The following is a 7,842-nucleotide window of genomic DNA, read 5'->3' as shown; positions in this document are numbered from 1 at the left end:
TTTAAAAAATTCTGGGAAAAATTTGGATTTTTTTTTTCCCCAAACCCTGTGGAATTCAGGGATTTTGCCCCCAAACTCTCTGAAATTCGAGGATTTTGCCCCAAATTCTCTGAAATTCGAGGATTTTGCCCCAAATTCTCTGAAATTCGAGGATTTTGCCCCAAATTCTCTGAAATTCCAGGATTTTGCCCCAAATCCCAGGGTTTCCCCCCCGTTCCTGGGGCACTCACGGATGGTGGCGTCGCATTTGGCTGAGGGGAAAAAAATAAAATCAAAATTTAAAATCAAAATGAGAATTCAGATAAAAAAATAAATAAAAATAAAAACAACAACAAGAATTGGAATTTTGGCTCCTTTTCCCCCGTTTTGCCCTGAACTCACCCAGCTCTGCTCGGAGCTTCCCTAAAAACAGAAATAAAGGGAATAAATTGCAATTACAGAATTCAGTCCGATCAAAAATTAAATGTAAATATCAACAGAATCGATTTTTATAGAATCAATTTTTATAGAATCAATTTTTATACAATCAATTTTTATAAAATCAATTTTTATATTATCAATTTTTATACAATCAATTTTTATACAATCAATTTTTTACAATATATTCAATTTTTCACAACATTTTCATAAATATTCACTAAGAAGGAATATATTAAATTTTAAGTGTGGATAGAATGAATTTTAATAATTAATGTGTGCATATAATGAATTTTAATAATTAATCTGGTCGAAGTATTATTGATACAGCCACAATAATAATTTTAAAGATTGTGATTTTAATAGAATTAAAATTATTATTTATATATTTATAAGTATATATTATTATATATATTTATATGTATTTTATATATAATTACATATTATTATTATTATTATATTATTTATAATTTTATAGAATTTTATAAATTATAAAATGAGGAGGAATTGGGGCTGGGCAGCGGCAGGAGAGGAAATTCTGGGGAATTTTGGGGAATTTTGGGGGATTTGGGGGGATTTTGGGGAATTTTGGGGAATTTGGGGGGATTTTGGGGAATTTGGGGGGATTTTGGGGAATTTTGGGGGATTTGGGGGATTTGGGGGGATTTTGGGGATTTTGGGGATTTTGGGGAATTTGGGGGGATTTTGGGGGATTTTGGGGAATTTTGGGGGATTTGGGGGGATTTTGGGGAATTTGGGGGGATTTTGGGGGATTTTGGGGGATTTTGGGGAATTTGGGGGGATTTTGGGGAATTTGGGGGGATTTTGGGGGATTTTGGGGGATTTTGGGGGATTTTGGGGGATTTCAGCACTTACGGAGCCCGGAGTCGCGCTCGGCTGTGGGAAAAGCACCAAAAATTACAAAAAATGACAAAAACTTAACAACGAAGCACCAAAAAGCACCAAAAATGACAGAAAATTGACAATGAAGCACCAAAAATCACCAAAATTTACAGAAAATTGACAATGAAGCACCAAAAATCACCAAAAATGACAGAAAATTGACAACGAAGCACCAAAAATCACCAAAAATGACAGAAAATTAACAACGAAGCACCAAAAAGCACCAAAACTCAGCATTTTGGGGTTGTGCTCCACCTCCCCCCTCCCCAAAGCCCCAAAAATCTCCAAAAATTCAGATTTTCCCCCCAGCAAGGAGAATTTCCAATTTCCTGCTGGTTTTATTCATTGTTTCAGCACCAAGAAATTCAATTTTTCAGTTTCTCTGGGTTCTTGTTCCAGATTTTCCTGGCCAATATTTGTAATTTTCGCATATTTTTCCATTCATGACGTTCCCTAACATTTACTGGGTTTTCAATAAATGAATAATAATAAATAATAATAATAATAATAAAATAAATCATAAATAATAAAATAAAATAAGATAAATAAATTTAAAAATTAAACACAAAAAAAATCAATAAATAAAATTAAAAATCAATCAATAAATAAAATAAAAACAAAATAAAAATAAAAATTGCAAATAAACCGATAAGTAATGTAAATAAAAAAATATAAAAATAAAAATCAATAAATAAAACTAATAAAATTAAAAATCCATCAGTAAATAAAATAAAAATAAAAACAGAATAAAAATAAAAATAAATTGATAAATCAAATAAATAAAAATAAAAATAATAAAATAAAAAAATCAATAAATTTTTAAAAAATTAAAAATCAATCAATAAATAAAATAAAACCAAAAACAAAATAAAAATAAAAATTGCAAATAAACCGATAAGTAATATAAATAAAAAAATATAAAAATAAAAATCAATAAATAAAACTAATAAAATTAAAAATCCATCAATAAATAAAATAAAAATAAAAACAAAATAAAAATAAATTGATAAATCAAATAAATAAAAATAAAAATAATAAAATAAAAAAATCAATAAATTTAAAAAAAATTAAAAATCAATCAATCAATAAAATAAAACCAAAACCAAAATAAAAATAAAAATTGCAAATAAACCGATAAGTAATATAAATAAAAAAATATAAAAATAAAAATCAATAAATAAAACTAATAAAACTAAAAATCCATCAATAAATAAAATAAAAATAAAAACGAAATAAAAATAAAAATAAATTGATAAATCAAATAAATAAAAATAAAAATAAAATAAAAAATCAATAAATTTAAAAAAAATTAAAAATCAATCAATAAATAAAATAAAACCAAAAACAAAATAAAAATAAAAATTGCAAATAAACCGATAAGTAATATAAATAAAAAAATATAAAAATAAAAATCAATAAATAAAACTAATAAAATTAAAAATCCATCAATAAATAAAATAAAAATAAAAACAAAATAAAAATAAATTGATAAATCAAATAAATAAAAATAAAAATAAAAAAATAAAAAAATCAATAAATTTAAAAAAAATTAAAAATCAATCAATCAATAAAATAAAACCAAAACCAAAATAAAAATAAAAATTGCAAATAAACCGATAAGTAATATAAATAAAAAAATATAAAAATAAAAATCAATAAATAAAACTAATAAAACTAAAAATCCATCAATAAATAAAATAAAAATAAAAACGAAATAAAAATAAAAATAAATTGATAAATCAAATAAATAAAAATAAAAATAAAATAAAAAATCAATAAACTAAAAAAAAATTAAAAATCAATCAATAAAATAACTCAGATAAAAATAAAATGAATTAAAAATGAAATAAATAATTTTATTTCTAGCATCATCCAACCCCAGCACTAATTAATAATCAATTAACACCCCCAATGCGAGGGAAGGCTCCGTACCCAGCAGCGCCGTGAGCCGTCCTGTGGGACCGGGGAAATCGGGGAAATTAAGGCAGGAACGGACCCAAAATGGAGCAGATTGAGCCCAAAACCCGCGGGGAGGAGCGAAACTCACGGATTTCAGCAGCGAGCTTGGCTGCGGAGGAAAAAGAGGAAATTTGGGGGTTTTGGGGTTTTTTTTCTGTGGGAAATTTGGGTGAAATTTGGGGAAAATTTGGGTGAAAATTGGGGAAAATTTGGGGAAATTTGGGTGAAATTTGGGGGAAAATTGGGGAGAAATTTGGGTGAAATTCAGGGGAAATTTGGGGGAAATTCGGTGAAAATTTGGGGGAAAATTGGGGAGAAATTAGGGTGAAATTCAGGTGAAATTTGGGGGAAATTTGGGTGAAATTCAGGTGAAATTTGGGGGAAATTTGGGTGAAATTCAGGTGAAATTCGGTGAAAATTTGGGAGAAATTTGGGAGGAATTCGTGAGAAATTCAGGTGAAATTTGGGGGAAATTCGGGTGAAATTCAGATGAAATTTGGGAGAAAATGGGTGAAATTCAGATGAAATTTGGGGGAAATTTGGGTGAAATTTGGGGGAAATTCAGGTGAAATTCGGGTGAAATTTGGGGAGCACGATTCATTTCCTATTTCCCCCGGCCAGGATCAGTTTTGCCCCAAACCCGGGGCTTTTCGCCCAAAAGCAGCAGGAAATGGCACTCACTGATTTTCCGGTCACGTTCCTCTGCAAAAAGAGCAAAAAAAGGGGAAGAGAAGCAGGAAAAGGAGAATTGTGAGAAAATTCCTGCATTTCGCGAGGGTGCCGTGGTGGCGCCGGGAATTGGGATTTTCCCCCCCAAAATTTCCTTTGAAATGAGGATTTTGGCCTTGGACTGACTGAGTTTGGCGCTGGATTCACCTAAAAAAACAGGAAAGGAAATTAAAACACAGGAAAGGAAATAAAAAAACACAGGAAAGGAAATTAAAACACAGGAAAGGAAATAAAAACAGGAAAGGAAATAAAAACACTGGAAAGGAAATAAAAAAACCAGGAAAGGAAATAAAAACACAGGAAAGGAAATTAAAACACGGGAAAGGAAATTAAAAACCAGGAAAGGAAATAAAAACGCAGGAAAGGAAATAAAAACGCAGGAAAGGAAATAAAAACCAGGAAAGGAAATAAAAACAGGAAAGGAAATAAAACCCAGCCCAAATTCACCCAAAATCCCAGGAAATAATAAATACGAAAAAACCCCAAAGTCCAAAAAAATCCCCAAATCCTCCCAGCCCAGAACCTCCAATTTTTGGGAATTTTTATTTTTATTTAACACCGCCCCCCCCCAGTCCTAAAAATTGGGTTTATTGAGGAAAAACCAGCCCCAAAACCACCCCAAAAATGCACGAAATTTTCTAATTTTAATTTTTTTAGAGCTCTGATTTGCATGATTGGGGCCTCAATTTTAATTCGAATTGGAAAATTCCCATTTTAAGCACAAATTTGGGGTAAAAGTTCCCACTTGAAGACCCAAACTTCCTTTTAGGGAGAAATCGACAATTTCAAAAGGCAAATCTTTCATTTTGAGGCCAAATCCCTCATTTTAATCACAGAATTCCTTACCCAGGTCCGAGGTGAGTTTGCCTGGAAGCAAAATTAAAAAAAAAAAAAAAGAAAATTCAAATTATTTGGAGTTTTCCAGGTCTGGATCCATCCCCAGGGTCCCAAAATCCCAAATTTTTCAGGAGCAGCCCCAAAAACCTCCCGGGGACCCCAAAATCGATGGAAAAAAAAAGTTGGAATTTCATTTTTTCATGGAAAAAAGAAAAGGAACTCACTGATCCTCCTGTCCCGCTCCTCTGGGAAGGGAGAGAGGGAAAGGAAATCAGAAAATGGGGAAAAAAGGGGAAATAAAGGGAGAAATAAAATAGAAAAAAAAGGGGGGGAAAAAACCAGGAAAAGGGGGAAAATAAAAGGGAAAAAAGGGGGGATAAAGGGAGAAAATAAAGGGGAAAAAAGGGGGGGAAATAAATGGGAAAAAAAGGGAGAAAATAAAGGGAAAAATAAAGGGGAAAAGGGGAGAAAATAAAGGGGAAAAAAGGGGGGAAATAAAGGGAAAAATAAAGGGGAAAAGGGGAGAAAATAAAGGGGAAAAAAGGGAGAAAATAAAGGGAAAAATAAAGGGGAAAAGGGGAGAAAATAAAGGGGAAAAAGGGGGGAAATAAATGGGAAAAAAGGGGGGAAATAAAGGGAAAAATAAAGGGGAAAAGAGGAGAAAATGAAATAGAAAAAAGAGGAGAAATAAAGGGGGAAAAAGAAAGAAAATAAAGGGGAAATAAAAGGGGAAAAGCGGGGGGAAAGGGGGGAAAATAAAGGGAAAAAAGGGAGAAAAAAGGGGGAAAATAAAGGGGAAATAAAGGGAGAAAATAAAGGCAAAAAAGGGGGAAATAAGGGGGGAATAAAGGGGGGAAAGGGGGAAAGTAAAAGTGGAAAAAGGGGGAGAAAATAAAGGGGAAAAAAGGGGGGAAAAGGGGGAAATAAAGAGGGGAATGAGGGTGGAGTTAAGGGCGGTTGGTTGAACACATTCCGGAACATTCCACGGGGCAAAGGAGGAAAATCTCTCACCCAGAGCTGCATTTTCCCCTGGAAAGAGGAAAAGAAGGAACAAACGGGCTCAGTCTGGGGCACTCCCAGCAGGGAATTAAAGCCCAGATCAAATAAATCTGAACATTCTGGGGGACTTTTTCCCTACCCCCCAAAAAAATCCATTTCCACCCCCAAAAAAAAAAATTAATTTGCACCCCAATAAATATCAATTTCCACCCAAAAAGGAATCAATTTGCACCCAAAAAAAAAATCAATTTGCACCCCCTAAAAAATCAATTTGTACCCCAAAAAACCCAATTTACACCCAAAATAAAATCAATTTGTACCCCCAAAAAAACCCAATTTCCACCCCCCAAAAAAATCAATTTGTACCCCAAAAAACCCAATTTACACCCAAAATAAAATCAATTTCCACCCACCCGGCTCCATCCCGGCGCTGCTCCCAGCCACGCTCGGCTCCGGGCTCCCTCAGCCTGGGGGGAAAAAGGGCAGAATTGGGTCAGGGGAGCATTTTCCAGGAAAATCTGGGGATTTTGGGAATGTTCCAGGCCGGAGGAGTGAGGGAAAGGGAGGAATTTCCCAATTTCCCCAGGATTTCCCAATTTCCCCAGGATTTCCCGGTTTCCAGGCTGGGAATTATGAATTAGGGAATTACCAGGATCACCCCCAAATCCCCAAATAATCCCCAAATCAATCCCCAAATAAATCCCCAAATAAATCCCCAAATAAACCCCAAATCAATCCCCAAATAACACCCAAATAAATCCTCAAATAAAACCCCAAATCAATCCCCAAATCAATCCCCAAATCAATCTCCAAATCCTCAAATCCCCAAACCTCAAAAATATCCCCAAATAAATCCCCAAATAAATCCCCAAATAAATCCCCAAACAAATCCCCAAACAAATCCCCAATTCCCCAAAATAAATCCCCAAATAAATCCCAAAATAAATCCCGAACTAAATTCCCAAATAAATCCCCAAATCCTGAAAGAAATCCCCAAATCGGGGTCAGCACTCACCGGCCCCGGCTGCTCCCCCACGCTGGGTTTGGGGTGGGATTTTGGGGTGGGATTTTGGGATTACTGGGGAAGGAATTTGGGGTTTTTGGGGAGGGGATTTTGGGGTTTTTTTGGGGGAGGTGTGGGGTGGGATTTGGGGGATTTTAGGGTGGGATTTTGAGGTTTTTGGGAAGGGATTTTGGGGTTTTGGGCAGGGGTTTCGGGGCCCGGAGCCTCGGAGGAGCCGCGACAGCTGAGCTGGAACCAGGCCCAGTTCCCAAATTTAACTGGGAGGAGGATCCCAAAATGGGCACGGAGGGAATGGGATCCTAAATGGGATCCTAAATTGGGATCCTAAATGGGATCTGGGCCTGCCGTGAGGGCAGGGGGCAGGCTGGGACACTGGGGGACACTGGGATCCTTTGGGGGGACACTGGGGCGTTTTGGGGGACACTGGGGGACACTGGGACCCTCTGAAGGACACTGGGATGTTTTGGGGGACACTGGGGGACACTGGGACCCTCTGAAGGACACTGGGATGTTTTGGGGGACACTGGGGGACACTGGGACCCTCTGAAGGACACTGGGATGTTTTGGGGGACACTGGGGGGACGCTGGGACCCTCTGAAGGACACTGGGATGTTTTGGGGGACACTGGGGGGGCACTGGGGGACACTGGGAGATTTCCCCCCCCAATCCCCCCTTTCCGTACAACCCCCACCGGGCGCCGCCATGTTTGCACTGCCGGCCGCCATGTTTCCAATGCCGGCCGCCATGTTTGCACTGCCGGCCGCCATGTTTGCACTGCCGGCCGCCATGTTTCCAATGCCGGCCGCCATGTTTGCACTGCCGGCCGCCATGTTTGCACTGCCGGCCGCCATGTTTCCAATGCCGGCCGCCATGTTTGCACTGCCGGCCGCCATGTTTGCACTGCCGGCCGCCATGTTTCCAATGCCGGCCGCCATGTTTCCACTGCCGGCCGCCATGCTGCCGTACGGCAACGT

The sequence above is a fragment of the Molothrus aeneus genome, unplaced genomic scaffold, assembly GCF_037042795.1.
Source record: "Molothrus aeneus isolate 106 unplaced genomic scaffold, BPBGC_Maene_1.0 scaffold_30, whole genome shotgun sequence".
Lineage (NCBI taxonomy): Eukaryota > Metazoa > Chordata > Aves > Passeriformes > Icteridae > Molothrus > Molothrus aeneus.
Note: the sequence above shows the minus strand (reverse complement) of the source record.